Source organism: Kogia breviceps, chromosome 15, assembly GCF_026419965.1.
Source record: "Kogia breviceps isolate mKogBre1 chromosome 15, mKogBre1 haplotype 1, whole genome shotgun sequence".
Taxonomy (NCBI): Eukaryota; Metazoa; Chordata; class Mammalia; order Artiodactyla; family Physeteridae; genus Kogia; species Kogia breviceps.
The window spans coordinates 74,086,865-74,106,769 of record NC_081324.1 but is presented as its reverse complement, the minus strand read 5'-3'; the positions used below and the strand labels follow the sequence as shown (position 1 = coordinate 74,106,769).

Genomic DNA, 19,905 nt, shown 5'->3' with positions numbered 1-19,905 from the left:
CATTTCAGTTCAACTGAATTCTCAGTTCTGCCATTATAGCACAACGGCAACCTTAGATAATACATTAAAAAATGGGTGTGGCTGCGTTCTGAAAAACTTTACTTACAAAAACAAAAGGCTTGCTGGATTTGGCCTTCAGACTATCGTCTGCCCACCCCTGCTCTAGTTATTTCTATTACTGGATGAGCTTTAAGTATGTAGAGAATGTGTTGGCTGGGTTGTATGTGGGGTACTGTCCAGTTGAGATTTCAGGTTCTTTTTAAAAATTTTTTAAAAATATTTATTTATTTGGCTGTGCTGGGTCTTAGCTGCAGCACGCAGACTTTGTGTTGCAGCATGCAGGATCTCTGGTTGCAGCAGGTGGGCTCTAATTCCCTGACCAAGGATGGAACCCGTGCCCCCTGCATTGGGAGTGCAGAGTCTTAACCGCTGGGCCACCAGGGAACTCCTGAGATTTCAGGTTTTTAAACCCAAAGGCTATCACCATCACTCCATACTCAGTTGTTCCCATTCATTTAAGCCTTCATATTGGGTATTGGTCTAACATCAGGTTTTGATAAAGTGGTAGAGAATTGAAAATAATATTACTAACACTTACATAGTGCTTGTTATGTTCCAGGCACTGCTCTAAGTTCTTTGTGTATATTAACTATTTAACCCTCACAACAACCCTATGAGGAGGCACTATTATCATCTCTACTTTACAGATGAGGAAACTTAGTTAAGTAATTTGCCCAAAGTTGCACCAATAGTAATTAGCAGAGTCAGGGTTTGAATTAAGGTGGGCCAATGCCAGAGTCTTTACTCTTTACTGCTTCATTTTACTACTTCTGAAAAGAAGAAGCCAGTGGTACCATTAGTTGGGGTCAATGGGTAGAGAGAGGCAGTGAGTGACCTGGAGAAAGATACAAAATCAGGAAGCTGAAAGTTACAGATAAATTATTTCCTGTTGTATAATTTGCTGAGACCAGACCCTGTTAGTGGGGGTTTTCTTACATTCTATTTTGTCCTGCATTAAATTTCCTTAATGATAGTATATGACTATTATTTTCCAAGGATCAGAGTAGAGATAAACCAAGCCTGGGTAATTCTCACATTCAATTGTATACTGAGCTACCCCTCTTTTTGCTAAAGTGTTTTAAATACTATCCTTAAAACAGAATCCAGCAGAGCTTGGGAGAGTGAGTTTTCCAAGCAGTTTAGCTGGGCACTTTGAAAACTTTCACCTGCCATGTTCAATGCCCTCCTCCCAAATTGGGGAAATAGGACTTGAAGTGTACCTCCCTATGCCAAGACCAGCCATAGAGTGTGCTGCCAAAGTTTTTCTGTTGAGGCAAGTCTTCTTGTTGAGACTTCTGTATATACAAAAATAAAGACCATGTCTGTTTGCATAGATCAGAAATTCTCAACTTCAGCACTATTGAGATTTTGGACCAGATAATACTTCGTTGTGGGGAGCTGCTATCTGTGCATTGCAGGATGTCTAGCAGTATCCTGTCCTCCTACCCACTAGAAGCCAGTAGCATCACTCCAGTTGTGACAATCAAAAATGTCTCCAGACATTGCCATTATACCCCGGGAAGTCACAATCACCCTCAATGGAGAACCACCAGCATAGATCAATGGCAGTTTACAATTCAAGAATGCCTACCACCATCTGTTTGTGGGAGTATACGTTGGCACAAACCTTTTGAAGAGTGATTCTGAAAGTAGGCTTTGGAAAGCAATCATTAAAATATTCAAAATATTTGCATTTGGAAGGAAAGGGAAAGGATTTACTATTTATAGCTCCAGGATATAAAAGATTCATTAGGAATAAAGGTTTGACAATCTATAAGACTTTATTTTCACTGAATGATAGACACAGATCTGATGGTTGCCAGCTCCCAAAAATCCCGGAAGCAACTGTGTACATGAGAAGCCCTTGAGTAATTGATCTGAGGTGTGGACATCTGGCTTAACGGGCTTAATTTACAGGTTATTTCCTGGAATGCAGTGATTGGTCCAAGGGTGAGCCAATCAGAGTACCTCTCTAGAGTTCTTCTAACTAATCTAAGGGGGCAGGGAGGGGAAAAGGGTAACTCTCCTCTATGATCACAAAGAGGTAAAGATGGGAGCCCAGCGTTCTATAGCCATGCCTGCACCTACTGAAGAAGCTGTTCTGAGAAAACGAAGCCAATATATAGAGAACAGCATGGGTGAGAGACACAAAGAATCCTTGCGATGTTCCAGTCTCGGGCTCCAGCCATCCCTGTGGCCACCTCCAACCAGGACGTTCCCATGTTTTCATTATGTGAACCAATTTATTCAAGCTAATTCATGTTGGAGTTTTGTCTCTTGCAACCACTGGGTTTTGACTGAGACATCTTAGCAAAGTTATAAAGAGAATTCACATAATGACCAGGAGCACTGGTAAAATTTTCACTCAGAAATGTCCTCTGCAAACCAGATGGGTTCAAATTAAGCTATTTTGTAAATTCTGGTGCGGCTCTAGAAAATGCTTAGCAAATATGGCTGCTTCTTCCCGTCTACAGATACCACCACAATGGCTTCCATTGGTTCAAAGGATTTATACTTCCCAAAGCTTTTTTAAAATATAAGTTTATTTAACTTTATTTTTGGCTACGTTGGGTCTTCATTGCTGCACATGGACTTTAGCTGCGGCGAGCAGGGGCTACTCTTCGTTGCAGTGCGCGGGCTTCTCATTGCTGTGGCTTCTCTTGTTGCGGAGCACGGGCTCTAGGTGCACAGGTTTCAGTAGTTGTGGCACACGGGCTCAGTAGTTGTGGCTCGCGGGCTCTAGAGTGCAGGCTCAGTAGTTGTGGTGCACGGGCTTAGTTGCTCCACGGCATGTGGGATCCTCCCAGACCAAGGCTCAAAGCCGTGTCCCCTGCATTGGCAGGCGGATTCTTAACCACTGCGCCACCAGGGAAGTCCCTTTCCCAAAGCTTTTACATTCATTATCTCATTTGCCTTCCACCGTAACTCAGCCAGACAGGGAAGGAGATTTTAGCATCCCCATTTCCAGGTGAGAAGATGGAGCCACCATGTGGCTAAATGACTTCTTTATGTAATGCAGGGATTTAGAATGAGATCAGCAGTTCTCAAATTCAATCAGTCACCAACTGTGTCATGACTGATTTGATGCTAATGGTTAAAGTACCAGGACTTGAGAATGATTCATCTTTTTAAAGATAATACATTATCCCTGTAACAACTTAATTCTTGCCAGCATTCAGTATGCTTTCCTGGTAGGAGAAAAGAAGTGGAGTTACAGCTGGCATATTGGGAATTCCCATGGGAGTGTAATACATGTGAATGTCCTACCATGTGTATTCCAATAGTTAAAAAAAAAAAAAAAAAGAAAGGTTGAGTCAATGGATAAGCCAAAGGCTGAGTCAATGGATAAGCCAACCATAGAGTTACTTCCAGCTCTAAAATTGGATGATTCACCCAAAATAAACTATGAGTTGATGGCATTCAATATCAAAAGAAACCACTATTTCCTGTCCATGGATCTTATTAAGGATCACTCACTTTAAAGAGCTGTAGGTTGATCATAAAATGTATCATCCAAACCAGGATAGTTTTAAGATAAAATGGGGCATCAATGGAATGGAACATCAGGACAACATATTAAACAAGAATTATGTTGAACAAACCAGGACTGGAATCACCCTAAGTATATGTAATGCAAGAAAAGTACATTTATATAACTGGAAACTGCCAGAACTGCCCCAAGGAATATCACTCTAAAGGCGAGTGGATGTGTCTTGGTTTCAGTTCCCCCAAAAGCAGACTCTAAGATAAAGATTTCGGTGAGAGTAGTTTATTAGGGAGGTAAAGGAGAGTGGGGAAGTGAGGCAGGGAAAGAAAGGTAGCCAATAAGAGTGTGTCCTCAAGCCAGCAACTGCTGAGGCCAACTGGAACAGGATCCCTGAGGTGGTCACAGATGTGCTGCCCACATTCCCCCACCAGGAAGGACTTGCTGTCCACATGCAGGGAGTGGGGTCAGCAGATGGCCCCCAGCTGTCTGCTCCTTCAGGGTCTGCCTTAGGGGCAGAGAGCTGCCTCGTTCAAGGTCACGTCCTTCCCAGAGCAGCCTGCACTGCTGACCAAGCAGGGCCAGGCTATAACGGCTGCCCATTTCCTCCAGATGTGGGACAGTCTGATGGGCAGTCCTTGCTCCAGAGCTTCCCTCTGGGTTGGCCAAGCCTTTGGCAAGCTGGTATTGCTACTAGACTTTTCCTTTCCTTTCAGAGGGGCTGATCCTTAATAAGCATTTTGTTTCCCAAACCCCATGTAAGCATCTGCTTCTAGAGAACCTATCCCCAAACCATCCCTCGAGGGAGACTCAGTGTATTCATCATGTTTTTTATTTTCTGTATCTTATGATGTTTTGACATCCTGGGGGACCTTTCAGACTTGAGAGGAGACTGCCCTTACAGGGCTAGCTAGCTAAGTCCTAGGGGAGGTGGACTGCTTGCCTGGAATATGTCTGGTCATGCGCAGACCACCTGACCCAGCACCACGTCCCCACCCACCTGCTTATGTAACTCACATACCAACCCAATATTTCCTCTGTCTTAATCATCCCAGAATCAGGTCCCAGACAACTGAAGACAGCTCCTATGCCCTAGAGCCCACTGGAATTATTCAAAGGAGCCCATCCTAAACTGTTTAACTGTCTCTCCTTTTCTGCAGAAACTCCAATAAAGGCTCTGGCTTAGGCTTTTCCCTTATTCCTGTTTCTGCCTCCTGATCAAAACCTGATGCCTTCCCTGTGGCCCTGAGTGGCATGGCATGTCCCCTTCTCTCAGGAAGGTAAGTAATAAACAGTCGTTCAATGGCATTGGCTTCTCCAGGTCATCACTCAATCTGAGAATGCCTATAGCACCTTTATTTATAATTGCCCAAATCTGAAAGCAACCAAGATGTCCTTCAAAAGGTCAACAAACGGGGCTTCCCTGGTGGCGCAGTGGTTGAGAGTCCGCCTGCGATGCAGGGGACACGGGTTCGTGCCCCTGTTCGGGAGGATCCCACATGCCGCGGAGCGGCTGGGCCCGTGAGCCATGGCCGCTGAGCCAGCGCGTCTGGAGCCTGTGCTCTGCGATGGGAGAGACCACAGCAGTGAGAGGCCCGCGTACCGCAAAAAAAAAAAAAGGTCAACAAACAAGTGAAAGCAGTCAGTCTGAAAAGGCTAAACTCTATATGATTCCAACTACATTACACTCTGGAAAAGACAAAACTACAGTCAAAAGTAAAAAGGATTCCAGTAAAAAGAGACAGGAAGAGAGATCAATGGTTGCCAGCACTTTGGGGGAGGGAGGGAGGAATGAATAAGTAGAGCACAGAGAATCTTCAGGGTAATGAAACTACTTTGTGTGATACTACAATAACAGATATATAACATTACGTGTTTGTCAAAACCCATACCAATGTACAGCACAAAGAAGGGCCCTCATGTAAACTAGGCACTTTAGTTAATACTAATGTATCAATATTGGTTCAACAATTGTAACAAATATATCACACTAATGTATGATGTCACTACGGAGAAACCGTGAGAGGAAGGGAGAAGAGGTATATGGCAACTCTCTATACTGTCCGCTCAATTTTCTGTAAACCTAAAACTGTTCTAAAAGCAAAACAAAACAAAAGTGTATGAAAGAGGAAAGATGGGGGAAAAATGGATGTTTTTTCCAGGACAGGGGGAAACTTAAATTTTCAAAAAAATAACAGAGGTAACCCACAAGATACCACTTCATACCCATAAGGATGGTTATACTTTATTTTATTTTTATTTTTACTTTTTGGCTGTGCCAGGCCTTAGTTGTGGCACGTGGGATCTTTTTTTTAGTTGCGGCATGTGGGATCTTAGTTGCAGCATGCATGCGAGATCTAGTTCCCCTACCAGGGATCAAACCCAGGTCTCCTGCATTGGGAGCATGGAGTCGTACCCACTGGACCACCAGGGAGGTCCCAGGTTGGCTATACTTTGAACACGCACACAGAATAACAAATGTTAGTGAGGATGTGGAGAAATTGGAATTCTCATACATTGCTGGTGTGAACGTAAAATGGTGTAACCACTTTGGAAAACAGGTGATTCTCATATGACCTAGCAATTCCACCCCTAGGTAGACACCCAGAGGAATTGAAAGCAAGGACAGATACTTGTATGCCAGCATTCACTGCAACCTTATTCACAATAGCCAAAAAGTAGAAACAGCCAAGTGTCTGTCCATGGATGAATGGATAAGCAAAGTATGGTGTATCCATACACCAATGGAATATTCTTCAGCCATAAAAAAGAAAGTACTGATACATGCTACAGGATGGATGAAACTTAAAATCATCCTGGTAAGTGAAAGAAGCCAGATAGGAAAGGTCACACATGGTATGATTCAATTTATATGAAATATCTAGAATAGGCAAATCCACATAGACTAGTGGTTGCCAGGAGCTGGGAAGAGGGGGGGATAGGAAATGACCGCTAATGGGAATAGGGTTCTTTGGGGGGTGATGAAACAGTTCTGGAATTAGATAGTGGTGTTGTTTGTATAACATAGTGAATATACTAAAAACCACTGAATTGTTCACTTTAAAAGGATGAATTTTATATTATGTAAATTTTATCTTAATTTAAACACAAATAACAGAAGTGCCAAACTATTTCTCTCTCCTTCTTTGCTAAGATCTACATTGAAATGGAGCTTCCTAGAAGTAACCTACTTATGGGTAATGCTGATTTATTAAATGGAAAAATTTCTTTTTCAAAGGCTAAACTATTTAATTTCTAGTTAGTGTTTTATGGAATTCTCTGGTGGTCCAGTGGTTAGGATGCCATGCTCTCACTGCTGAGAGCCTGAGTTCAGTCCCTGGTCATGGAATTAATATCCCATACGCTGTGCAATGCAGCCAAAAAAAAAAAAATTTCTAGTTAGTGTTTTATTAAATGAAACTACTGTGCTTGCCTCTTAAGGGAAAAAATATTACAGCAAAAAACAAAACAAAACAAAACAAAAAACCCAGATACCTACATGCATGTGACCCACCACTTAAACAACAATTTCTTTCTGATTCATGGGATGTAAAGCAGTCACTCAATTTCTAGCATCTGAGATTCCCGAGGAACCCAGTTTCTCAATAGGGGTGTTATTTGAGAACAGTTTGCCAGGACACCTACAAGCAAAGATTACATTCATAAACAGACTGCATTTGAGTTAGCACGGGTGTTCTGAGATGCACGGAGCCTGCTGGGTATACACTTTAAAACACCATCTCTAGATCTATCTTTAGTCCCTGCCTTCCAGCTTGTGCTCATGAAAATGAGTACATCCACATGATAGTGGTTTCCAGGGCAACTTTGACCTTACAAAGCACACAATTCCAGTATGTTGATGGATTTCTAAATGGCGATTTATGGGAGCCTTTACGGATATAGGTCCTCCAAGTCTCATTCTTTTATTTAACAAATATTTACTGAGCACCTGCTATGTGCAGGCACTGTTCTAAGCACTGGGTTCAAGAAAGAAGGGGCCAGAGAGTCCTGTGCCTCTGTATCTCCTTCTGGTCACAGAGTCAGTTTATAAACCGACTGCATATCTTTGTGCCGGTCTCCAGAACAATGATAAAAGGCCTCTGATGTGCCCAGCACAGAGCTAGATGCAGGTAAATGAGACTCTGGTCCAAGAAGTTCAGAGAAGGGAAAAATGGTCAATAAATAAAGGGAAAATGTTAAACCTTGATAGTGTTTATTTATTTATGTGCTGCTGTGTTCCAAAAAGAGATTTAAGGCAGCTTACAAGGATACATAAAACAGCCAGATTGCATAAATTATAAGTAGGAGAGAAGGGGGAAAAAGAAAAACAAAATAGGAATGAGGACTGAAATTGGGCCAGAAATGAGACTATATGATAAATTCCTCTTTGCATGTAGCCTGGTATAGTCTCTTGTGTAGTCGATGCAGCTGGGGCCCTGCCCAGAGTCCCTCAACACTCCTCTCTATACACCAAAGGATGCTCATTGCTACACTTGTGACTCTGAGTGAGCGCTTTGTTCTGGCTGTGGAAGCACACCTGGCAGCAAGCAGGATGGCCTGCAAGTTCCAAAGAGTTTGTGTCCTAGAAACAGCCCCACCCAGTGATGGATGGGTGTTGGTAGAGGAAATCTCCCAGCTTCCTCTCCTAACACTGAGATAATGTGAGGCCTGTTCTCTGCAGTCTCCCAGTGCCCTCTGGGGATGCTGAGCTCCACCTGCCTGTAACAGTCACTTGCTTGCCACATGCCCTTTATTGGTTGTCTTCCTCTCTGTGTCACCCTTTCCCTCTCCCCATCCTGTTGTTTCCTGGGATCGTCACCCAAATAAACTACCTGCCCTTGAATCCTTGTCTCAGAATGAGCTTCTTGGGGAACCCAGCCCAAAACACCTCACCATACCCTCATCTGCTATTTATTGTAGAACTCCAGGCTCCTGCAAAGTTCACTCCCTGTCAGGATTTCTGGGGGTGCCCAGAAGGGAGTCACATATGCTCAGAAACAAGTCTAGTCAGCTACGATGTTTGTGGATTGTTTCTCTTTTTCTCCTATTCTGGACACCCCCGTATCAACCAGGCATGCTGCTATTTCTGCTGCTTATGACCACCTTGACTGATTTCCACTTTATCCAAGAGTCATCTCCACTTTGTATCACTAGGTATCACCTTTCCTACCAGGCACTGCTGCCTCCTATCAGGTACTAACTAACACAAGGTGCCAGGTGCCAAAGCAGTTTGATGTTCAGTCGAGGGGAACGCCTCCCAGCCACGCTGTGTTCCACCGTGTGGATGAGATACCAGACCAACATTTCTTTGGGGACCAAGAAGAGGCTTTCATTAAACAACCCCCTTAGTTTTTACTTACAGCCATAGCCACATAATACTCAGGCATGGTAAAGTCCATAAGGACTGGTCGTGAGAACAATCTGAGTGACAGGTACACTGCACTCCTCAGAAATCACCCATCCAAACTCTAGCCAAATATTAACCTTATTTTGAGTCTGACTTATTTGACTGACCTGTCTTTCCTTTTGATGAGTTATCTCCTGGGAGGTCTTGGGCCCCTGGTGCAAACAGGGTACATGCAAGGTGTCTTGGTATATGGAATGATTAACTAAAATACTATTGAATATTGGAGGGCATCTACCCAAACCAATCAGTTCTTATTAGTTCTTTCTGGCAATTATAGAATGGGGTCAGCTGTCCGTTGACGCTACTACTGTAGCTTCTTGTGCTCTAAAACCTTCAGTGGCTCCCCATTACCCTTAAAATAAAATTTAGCCTTCTTAACATGACCTACTGGCTGCTGTTGGCTCCTGCTTGCCGATCCCATCTCCTATCCCTTTCCCTTTTGCTCACCACATCCTAGTCTTATGACTTCCTTTCTGTTCTTCAAACACATCAAACTCTCCCCCAACTCAAGGCCTTTGCGTCTGTTGTGCCTTCTGCCTGGACTGCCCTTCCCATGGCTCTTCCTATGGCTGACTCCTTGTTTTTCAAGTGTCAGCTCAAATGTCATCTTCTCAAAGAGATTGCCCAGTTACCTGACCTAAATTAGAGACACACACACACACACGCTCCCCACCATTTGATAAAGTTACTCTTTACCAAATCATTATATTAATTTTTTTCCATAGAACTTGTCAGAATCTGTGATTATCTTATTCATTGGTTTTCTGTCTCCTTTCACTGGAATGTAAGCTTCCTGAGGACAGGTACCTTGTTTGGTTTTTTGCTCCTAAATACTCAACACCAATCATAGTGCACACAATATCCATCCAATATGTTGATGAGTGAATGTACATAAACAAGGGCTTATTTTCTGTTCTCAATAGCAGAAAGGTACATACTTTTGGTTCATCCAAAACTGAGAGTATATCATTAAGTATGAGTTAAAAAGCAGGGAGGCCAGCAAACATCCCTTATTTTCCCTCATTTAAAATATTTTAATGATTGTATCATAAAACATTTCCTAGTGATTCTGATCTGTATGAACATCAGTAACTGGCAGGAGAGGAGGAAAGCTTCATCAAACTCCCCAGCTTAACCCATAATCAATTTCTGGTCCGGGGTAAAGTCTAAGGAAAGGTCAATAAAATTGGCAAACATTATTTCTAACCAACTCTCTCACATGATAGCAAAAAAAAAAAAAAAAAAAAAAAGTTCATGGTAGGGAATTCCCTAGTGGTCCAGTGGTTGGGACTCTGTGCTTCCACTGCAGGGGGCATAGGTTCAATCCCTGATCAGAGAACTAGGATCCTGCATGCCTTGTGGCATGGCCAAAAAAAAAAAAGTTCACAGTAGGTGCTCAAAACTTTTTTTGAATTAGTATCTAGTTTGAGTTAGATCTTTTGACTAGACCAACACTGTCCAATAGAAATATAATGGGAGTCACATGCATAATTTTTTTCCCCACACACATAATTTTACATTTTCTAGTAACCACAATGAAAAGAATAAAAAGAAACTGTTGAAATTACTTTTAGTAATACATTTCATTAAACTTAATTTTCCAAAATAGTATCATTTCAACGTGTAATCAATATTTTTTAAAAAGAGGGCTTCCCTGGTGGTGCAGTGGTTAAGAATCCGCCTGCCAATGCAGGGGACACGGGTTCAATCCCTGGTCCGGGAGGATCCCACATGCTGCAGAGCAACTGGGCCTGTGTGCCACAGCTGCTGAGCCTGTGCTCTGGAGCCCACGAGCCATAGCTGCTGGGCCCACATGCTACAACCACTGAGGCCCAGGCACCCAGAGCCCGTGCTCCGCAACAAAGACAAGACACCGCAATGAGAAGCCCGTACACTGCAATGAAGAGTAGCCTCCACTCGCTGCAACTAGAGAAAGCCCACGTGCAGCAACATAGACCCAATGCAGCCAATAAATAAATAAATAAATAAATATTTAAAAAGATAAATTAGATCTTTTACATTCTTTCTTATTTTATACTTACAGCATATCTCAATTGAGATGATAAATTTGTTGTCCATGCCGTGCGGCTTGTGGCATCTTGGTTCCCCAACCAAAGATTGAACTTTCCCATCAGTGAAAGTGCCAAGTCCTAACCACTGGACTACCAGGGAACTCCCGAGATGATAAATTTGATTGGAAATTATTGCTTTGTATTTAGATTTCAAAAATTTAGACTTGAAAAAGTAGATTCACATACCCAGGGAATTCCAAAAATACTTAAAAGGTTTTCCAATAATGGAATCAAGTATCAGTTTTAAAATTTAACATGGAAATTAATGACATTATGCTAAGTAAGAGAAGCCAGACACAAAAGGTCACATATTTTATGATTCTGTTTATATGAAATGTCCACAATAGGTAAATCTATAGAGACAGAACATAGATTGGTGGTTGCCAGGGGCTGGGGGAAGGGGAGAGTGAGGAGTAATTGCTTAATGGGTTTGGGGTCTTTTCTGGGGTGATAAAAATGTTCTGGAACTGAGTAGAGGTGGTGGTTGCACAGCGTTGTGAATGTACCAAATGCCATGGAATTGTTCATTTTTAAATGTTTAATTTTATGTTAGGTGAATTTCACCTTGATTTAAAAAATTGAAACGAATAAAATTTAATTAAAATTACAACTTCAGTTCCTCCATCACACTAGCCTCAATGCAAGTGCTCAACAGCACTAGACTGACATTGTATAACATGGGACCAAACTACTCTTATGTCGAGGCCAGGGCTTTAAAAATCATTTATTTCTGTTTTTACAGGACACAGCTTCCCAGCACTTACTGAAAGCTTTCAAGGTGAAGTGTCCCAGTTTATTTAAGCACCACCTGGCAGCCACTGAAGTGTCACGTTTCTATTTCACAAGAGTTAGCCATGAATCTGATTGCTACTGTTCCACATGATTAGCACGTTTGGGGTGACAGATTGTTAAGTCCGTCACACTTCTGAGCATGTTGTGATTCTTTAATAGTTTTTCTGAAGGACGCCCGGCATCCAGAAGCTTGTGGTCTGTGATTCAAGAACATTGTAAGTCATTATAATGGTTTCCAGCAGCCATCCCCTCCAGGGAGCTGGAGGGGAGCAGAGAAGGAAGATCACAGAGAGCAGGCACTGTGCTGGTTATGACACACATGAAAAGAGCAGCTTAAATGATTAGGGGTGTAAAACCTTAAGAAACCCCAAGGATGATTCATAGGACTCTGAAGGATCTGATGAGCTCACATGGCCCATCCCAAATGAATACAAGTAATTTGTTCTTTTCTTACAACTCCCCCAGAGATGACGCTCAGCAACCACTCTTGTTTTTCTCATTGCACTGAATCATACCTCTCAGGTATCAAGAAGTGTTCCTCTAAGACATTCTTATCAAAACTTCTCCTATTAGTTTATCTTTTAAACCTCCCAGCTAAGCCTGAATATCAGGACCCTCTACCTGGAAATATCTCCTTAGCATTTTCTCATTTTTGATGCTTCTATGTCCCAATATGATTCTTCAGTTTGTAGGCTGCCTGGACTGTTTATCCTCTCTCTGTTTTTCTTGCTCCCCACTGCCTTTTTTTGCCCCCTCTTTATCAGATTGGTGAGAAAAGTAAATAAAGTTTCCACTGGTCAGTTTTTTCTTGGCCAGTCTAATAGTGGAAATGTATTCAAATTCTACCTTTCTAATCCTGGAGTGATAGCTGTCACCATAAATCTATACCTCTTATTTATTGATAACACAGACGGTGGGTAGTTTCTTTAAACAGCAATGACAACAGCAGTAAAATATAAACCATGGTGGCATATTCAGTCCTGTTGCTGACAAAAGTGATGTCTTTTATAGATGCCTCAGGAGAAATGACAAATATTCCCCAAAGAGTGTCCATCTTTCATACCTCTTTCAAGGTTAAATTTGTCTGTGTGCAGTGTCTTGCTTGCAAAATTTTGATTGCAATTAACACAAGTGTCCAATGAGAGAAGAGGAAGTTAATGAAAGGATGCTAGAGGTATTTTGTGGCATCAAAGGAAGAGATGAACAATTAAAATTTATAAAAGGAAGAAACCAAGGGTGAGTTTTGAGAATTCAATGGCAGCTCATGAACTTTTTCTCCAGAGCACTGCCATTAAAGAGCACACCACTTTGTTCCAGGTCTCCTCCCACTTCCTTCCTTTCTATTTCCAATTTCAAATTCCTGGGAGAGAGCCCAGGGTGGGTCAGGTGCCCTTGAACAGACTTGGTGCAAGAGAAAGATGAAACTAGTGTTTAAGAGGGGTGACATTTGATTTGTTCAAATGAGATAAAACATGTAAGGCGAATTGTGTTTTCCAAAGATGGCCACAACCATAACTCCCATCCCACACACTCTTCTGCAGTGTGACCTTGTCACTCTCTCCTCATCGAGAGGTGTTCTGATCCCTCCCCTTGAACCTGGGTGCCTTAATGGCTCACTTGTAACCAATGCAAAAAGACAATACCAGTGACAAAAGTGACAGTGCTCTTTGTGCCCCATTATTAGGGTTGACACAGAAAATATAGGACACACGGTTAGCTTTGAATTGAGGATACCCGACAAATAATTTTCAGATAAACAATGAATATGTCTAAATGGGACATACTTATACTAAAAATTGTTGTTTATCTGAAATTCACTGTTAACTGGGATTATTATGTGCTAATTCTGGCCATCTTATCCAGTACCTATTCTTCCTTTCTTCCTTTTAGTAATAGGAGTTTCAGCCCAACTAGAGACTGTTTCCATGCCTCCCTGGCAGTAGGAGTGGTCATGTGACTAGTTCTTGTCAATAGAACAAGTGGAAGTGAAGTGTGTCACTTCAGCAACTTGCCCACTCAATTCCTCCATTCCCCCCCTTCTCACAGGATCAAATGATGATGCAGTGCTGGAGAGCCAGCTTGGACTGTGTAGATACAGACAGTACCCACCCCGGTATGGCAGAGCAACAACACAGAAGGAACCTGGGTCCCCATTCAGCTTCCTGGAGCAGAGCTGCCTCATCGCCTTGGACCAACTCCTACCTATGGGCAAGAATGTGAGAAAGGAGGAAATGTCTAACTTGATTAATTCCTGTATTTGGGGGTCTGTTTGTTATAGTAGCTTATTCATGGAAAGAATAGAGCTGCGATCACTTCACTGGATCTGAAGGGCCTTACAGTTCCTGCCTACAATCTAGTCATTCAGAAACCCAACAAGATCCAGTTTCCACACATGCAGGGAAGCTGAATTGTATGCTTTTATCTGGATTCCCATGAGGCCTGGCAGCCTTTTGAGATTTCTGCCTTGCTCATTTCCATTCATATGCTTGTAGTAATAGGAGACCATCTGGTTCTTGACACCAAAAGCTCCTAAAAAAAATTCTCCCCTTTAATCCTGCACTTTTCATTTATATGTGTCCTTTCTGTCTTCCCTGCTAAATGTGGGCTCCATGAGGACCAGAATCATTATCTCTCTCCACTACTATTTCCTAGCACCTAGTGTGGTACCCGACACATAGGAGGTTCTCAGTAGATGATGGATGGATGGATGGATGGGTGGATGGATGAAAAACTGGACTGTAGCTTATAGGAAAGAAGACTTTATGGAATTTCTCCCCTTAAGTTCTGAATTCCTTCTGTCTTGACATTCTCTGTGTCACTGTGACATTTGAATAGGCCACATTCCCTTTTTTATCTCCAATTGTAGAGGCTTGCCTCAGTAGAAGTGTTAAGTCAGGGAAACACGCCTTTAGGGCCTTCCTTTTTCGTTTTTTTCTACAATCTTACAACCTTCTTCATAAACACCCAGAGGCCTGGCACTATAGACCTTCCCCAATCATAAAGTTTCCTTTCCTTGGTTCTACTTACTTAGCCTGGTTCATCTAGAAAACAGAGACTGAGACAAAGATTAATGTGCTGACACTTTATTTAGGAGGTAAAATCCTATGGAGGTGAGGATGTGGGAAAAAAAGAGAAAAGAGGTGAGAAAAGATGCAAAGCAACGTGATGCATTTCCATGCTGGCCACTGATAGCAGGAAGCTGTAGCTTGTTTGCTTGGCAGACAGATTTTTCCAGAGGGGCCACAGGAGAAACCACAGCTAAGAGCGGATCTGTGAAGGGGAGGAAGGAGAGGGAACGTATCTGCTCAGCTCTCTCCCATTTCCCACTTCCCAGTGGTCAAGACTCATTGCTTGGGAAACTAACTTCCCTACACTTCCTGGTTGTGTAACCTGACACCTTGCAGCCACCCAGGCTGGAAAATTCCCATGCATGGCATTGCATCAAGCCCAGAAGTAGAAGCATAACTCAGTGTGGGTAGGAAGCTGATCAGGAAAGAAGAAAGAAGATGGTAGTCGAGAAATCTGGAAAGGTTTATAAAGTGCAATTCCCCTGCATGACTCAGGTCCACTCATGCCCTTCCATAGGATAGTATTGGGCCACCTTGTGTTTGTAAGAACCACATTGCCCTTACTGTTTCCCAAAGAGGAGAGAAACAAGTTGAGTCAGTTACAGAGTTTGTCTCAGGAACGTGGCAGTCACAAACTCCAGGAAGGCTGAGACAAGAGGATTAGTGACACAAGTTACAGTCTGTGGTAGAAAGAATAATGCCCCATCCCCAAAAGATATCCATATTCCTAATCCCTGGAACCTATCAATATGTTATTTTACATGGCAAAATGCATATACGATAAAGTTAAGGACTTGGGTGAAGGGGACTGTAGCCTGGATTATCCAGGTGGGCCCAATCTAATCACATGAATCCTTAACATAAGAGAACTTTTCCCAGCTGTGGTTAAAGAGAAACAGGACAACATAAGAAGGATCTGAGTAATGCTACCTTACTAGCTTTGCAGTGGAGAAAGGGGGCCACTAGCCAAGGAATGTGGGCAGCCTCTCAAAATTGGAAAAGGCAAGGAAGCAGATTTTCTCCTAGAGCCTCAGAAAGGAAGACAGCCCTGATGACACTTGATTTTAGCTCAATGAGACCCATCTTAGACTTCTGACTTAAACAACTGTAAGAAAATAAATTTGTGTTTTTCCAAGCCACAAAGTTTGTGGTAATTTGTTACAGCAGCAATAGGAAACTAATACACAGTCTCTACTGCTATAGCAAGTCCTAGGGCCATAATTCATTTATCATCTCCTTCCTCCACTACCCACCTGGATTTCCCTCATCTTCGGCTAGTATTTTTGTTGGTCAAGGTGACTTGCCTGATGGAATACCCAGACGTTCATCCCCAAAGGGTGCGAATGATTAGGTGCCCTTGTCGGGTCGCAGTCATTGTAACTCCCCGCTAACAGTCATGCCAAGCATAGAAGTATCAAGTGATAACACTAGTGAACCCTCTGGGTTCCAGACATTCTCTATCCTGCCCCCGTTAAGTACAGTTGAACCTTGAACTACAAGGGGGTGAATCCGCATACAATTTATAGTTGGCTGTCTGTATCCATGGTTCCTCAGCAACCATGGATTCAACCAACTGTAGACCAGATCTTGTAGTACTGTAGTATTTACTATTGAAAAATATCCAAGTATGAGTGGATCCTTGCACTTCAAACTCATGTTGTTCAAAGGCCAACTATAGCAGCAGCCCTAGTAATTCCCCCGGCAATCAGAACCCATTAACCCAGGTAGTGCAGTAACTCCCTTCTCTGTCTGTTGGTTCAATGACATGAGGAGCCCAAAGTGACTAAGTGTTGTCACAATGTGCAATTCAGTGGAACCCTCCCTGTGTCCCCCAGCCTAAGTGCTCCTCCAAAAATTAGAAACGCTTACCCTAGAGAGCCCAAGTTTACAGGGGTGAGAAGCACAGAATCATTGGGTATAATTGTGAGAAAGGCACGGTCTCCACCTCTGCCACCCCAGTCACTTTGTTCATGGGCCCATTATGCAAGCTAGGAGGGCATTGGACAACAAGCCCCAATGAAGACAGAATTTCTTATGCTTTTTTGTATAACCAGCATAATAATGCTTTTTACATAGTAGTTAATATTGTTTAATTTGATTTATTTATTCAACAAACATTTAGTGAGGACCTACAATGTGGTAGACAATGAAATAAGTTAAAAATATCTGCTAAAAGTATCGGTGCTTATGTTGTGTTGGATTATATGGAAGCAAACACCAAGGTGGAGTTTTGGGGGGTGCAGGATATGTAAACGTTGGGAAGAGGCAGAAGGCAAAGTGCAAATGCAAGCTTGACAGAGCCTTGGTCAACCCATGACTTAGGCCGCTTGGGCTGCTAAAACACAATACCATAGACTGCGTGGCTTATAAACAGCAGGCATTTTTCTCACCATTCTGGAGGCTAGAAAGTCCAAGATCAAGGTGCTGGCAGATTCTGTCTGATGAGAGCCCTAGGTCACACAGCTGTTTTCTTGCTATAACCTCACCTGGCAGAAGGGACAGGGAAGTTCTCTGGGGTCTCTTTTGTCAGGGCACTAACCATCCCCCAAACGCCCTACCTCCAAATACTATCACCTTGGGGATTAGGTTTCAACAGACAAGTTTTACGGGGACACAAACATTGGGTCAACCCAGCAGGAAACTCATAGCACAAAACAGCCTTTCCTTTATATGTCCTCATCCTTTTAGCCCTGAGGCAGGCTGCCCTGGGAGGGGCATGATCTCAGGAGAGGCTGACCCTGAAGGAGCTGACAGCTGGAGGCCACCTGCTGACCGCACTCCTCACAGCTGGGCAGCAAGTCCCTCCTTGAAGAGGGGTCTGAATGGGACATCTCTGTGTGTACCAGAGTCCACCACCTCTTGCTCTGCTTGGACCCCGTCTCCATGTACTCTCCTCCGTGGACCGGCTCCTCCATGGCCCCGTGGGTCTCTCTTCTTGAGCTGGTCTCCATTCTCTTCCTCCTTCACTACCCAGTCTGGATTCACCTCCATCTCAGCTACCACCACTGCTGGCTTTGGTGTCTTAGCTGGTGATGTGACTCAGACCCTTATCAGACCCTTATCGCTGAGCTTAGCAGGCAGGAAGTTTATTAGAGAAGGCTCTCAGCGTGACACCTGCGGGGCAAGTGAAGGAAGCAAGATGCGACCGAGAGAGAGACGTTGTGACATAGTCACAGCGAGATTCCAGCTGACCCCTCAGGGAGCTCTGAAGCTGGGCTTACCCTTCAGAGCTGTCCGCATCTGGGGCCAAGAGGACTGGGCCTTTTCTGCCCCTGCCTTGACCTCTCATTGGATGCGAGCTGCCCTGGGGAAGTAGCTGTGACACTGGGTAGGATGGCTTTCTTCTGCCGAGGGCGATTCCCACACAAGGCTGACAGCTGAGGGCTGGTGACGGGGGGGTGTCAGCTGTGACAAGTGCCCTTCAGTCCCGAAGGGGGATGGCTGGTGCCAACCACAACAGCCCCATCTGTGTCCAGAACCCAACACTTGCCTCTCCCTGTCGCAGTCTCAAACTTGGCATCAGTCAGTGTTTCTCACTGACTCCTCTTTCCAGGTATTGTTATGGTAGTAAAATACACGTAACAGAAAATTTACCATCTTAACCATTTTTAAGTGCATAGTTCAGTATTGTTAAGTACATTCACTGCATTGTGCAACCAATCCCTGGAACGTTTTCATTTTGCAAGGCAAACTCAATAGCCAGCCATTAAATAACTCCTCATTCTTCCTTCTCCCCAGACCCTGGCAACCACCATCTGGCTTTCTGTCTCTAGAAATGTGACCATTTTAGGTACCTTATATAAGTGTCTTTTTGAGACTGTCCTATTTCACTTAGCATAATGTCCTCAAGATTCAACCATGTTGAAGCACATATCAAAATTTCCTTCCTTGGTAAGGCTGAATAATACTCCATTGGGTGTTTATACCACATTTGGTTTATCCATTCATCCGTCAGTAGATACTTGGGTTGCTTCCACTTTTTTGGCTATTGTGAATAATGCTGCTGTGGGGCTTCCCTGGTGGCGCAGTGGTTGAGAGTCTGCCTGCTGATGCAGGGGACACTGGTTCGTGCCCCGCTCCGGGAAGATCCCATATGCCGCGGAGCGGCTGGACCCGTAAGCCATGGCCGCTGAGCCTGCGCGTCCGGAGCCTGCGCTCCGCAACGGGAGAGGCCACAACAGTGAGAGGCCCACGTACCGCAAAAAAACAAAAAAAAGAAAAAGAAAAAAAAAGAAATAATGCTGCTGTGGACAGGATATACAGATATCTCTTCAAGACCCTGCTTTAAATTCTTTCGGATAAAAAGCCAGATCTAGATGTTTTTGTCCAAGACGTTTTTAATCTTTCATTGGTTTAACTCCTTCTAGACCCAGACAGAGGCGAGGATGAACCACCTACCTTCTTGTTAAGGAGGCAATCCTATAAATCAGAACACTCTGGGAGAGTCAGCTTGATGGATATCAAACCTGGCTTATGATTAATTATGAGCCAGTATATGCCATCCAGTAGTTTCTGTTTTTTCCACCAAAGGGAAAGAAACCATCTGTAAAGGAAATTTCCCACATGCTGCTTGAACTGTTTCACCTTTTGTTATCGTAACCACCAAGGTTAGTTAATCACAAACAGGACTTTGAGAAACAGTCTCTATGATGAAAGAAAATAAGGCAGGCAGGGGCCCAGCTCATTACCATGCTGAAGCTGATGAGGGTGTCTTTGTGTGGATGTGGGGAAAGCAGGGGCTGACAAGGGAGAGGTAGACCCTGGGAGGGGAGGTTGGGTGGAGTTTAAAATATTTTTGCCAAGAATCTCATAGTACATCATTTTGTTGGCCTGATTGTTTTAGGCTAAGCAATACCTGAGATTTCAAACAGCAAAAATGAAAAGTGCATTCTTTATGAATTTTTAAAAACGACTCAGGCTTCTTGTCCAAGACCTATTAATTTGGACAAACATACATTCAGAGTTTATTTCCTCTGTTTTCATTAAAGTTAAATCCAATCTGTATGACTCAAGCCAAAAGTT

The 19,905-nt window shown here is 43.3% G+C and overlaps 1 long non-coding RNA gene across 2 annotated transcripts in view; it reads left to right on the top strand.

Annotated features, from left to right (window-relative positions):
- Positions 1-17,054, top strand: part of LOC136792695 (uncharacterized) — a 38,154-nt gene extending 21,100 nt beyond the window's left edge. The window contains exons 3-5 of one of the 2 annotated variants that reach the window (XR_010836863.1): positions 4,705-4,824; positions 11,766-11,801; positions 13,862-16,117. This is a non-coding gene — a long non-coding RNA (uncharacterized lncRNA). Of the gene's footprint in view, positions 1-4,704; positions 4,825-11,765; positions 11,802-13,861 lie in introns of both variants that reach the window. The other variant, XR_010836864.1, reaches the window with a different exon arrangement.
- Positions 17,055-19,905: the final 2,851 nt, after the last annotated feature.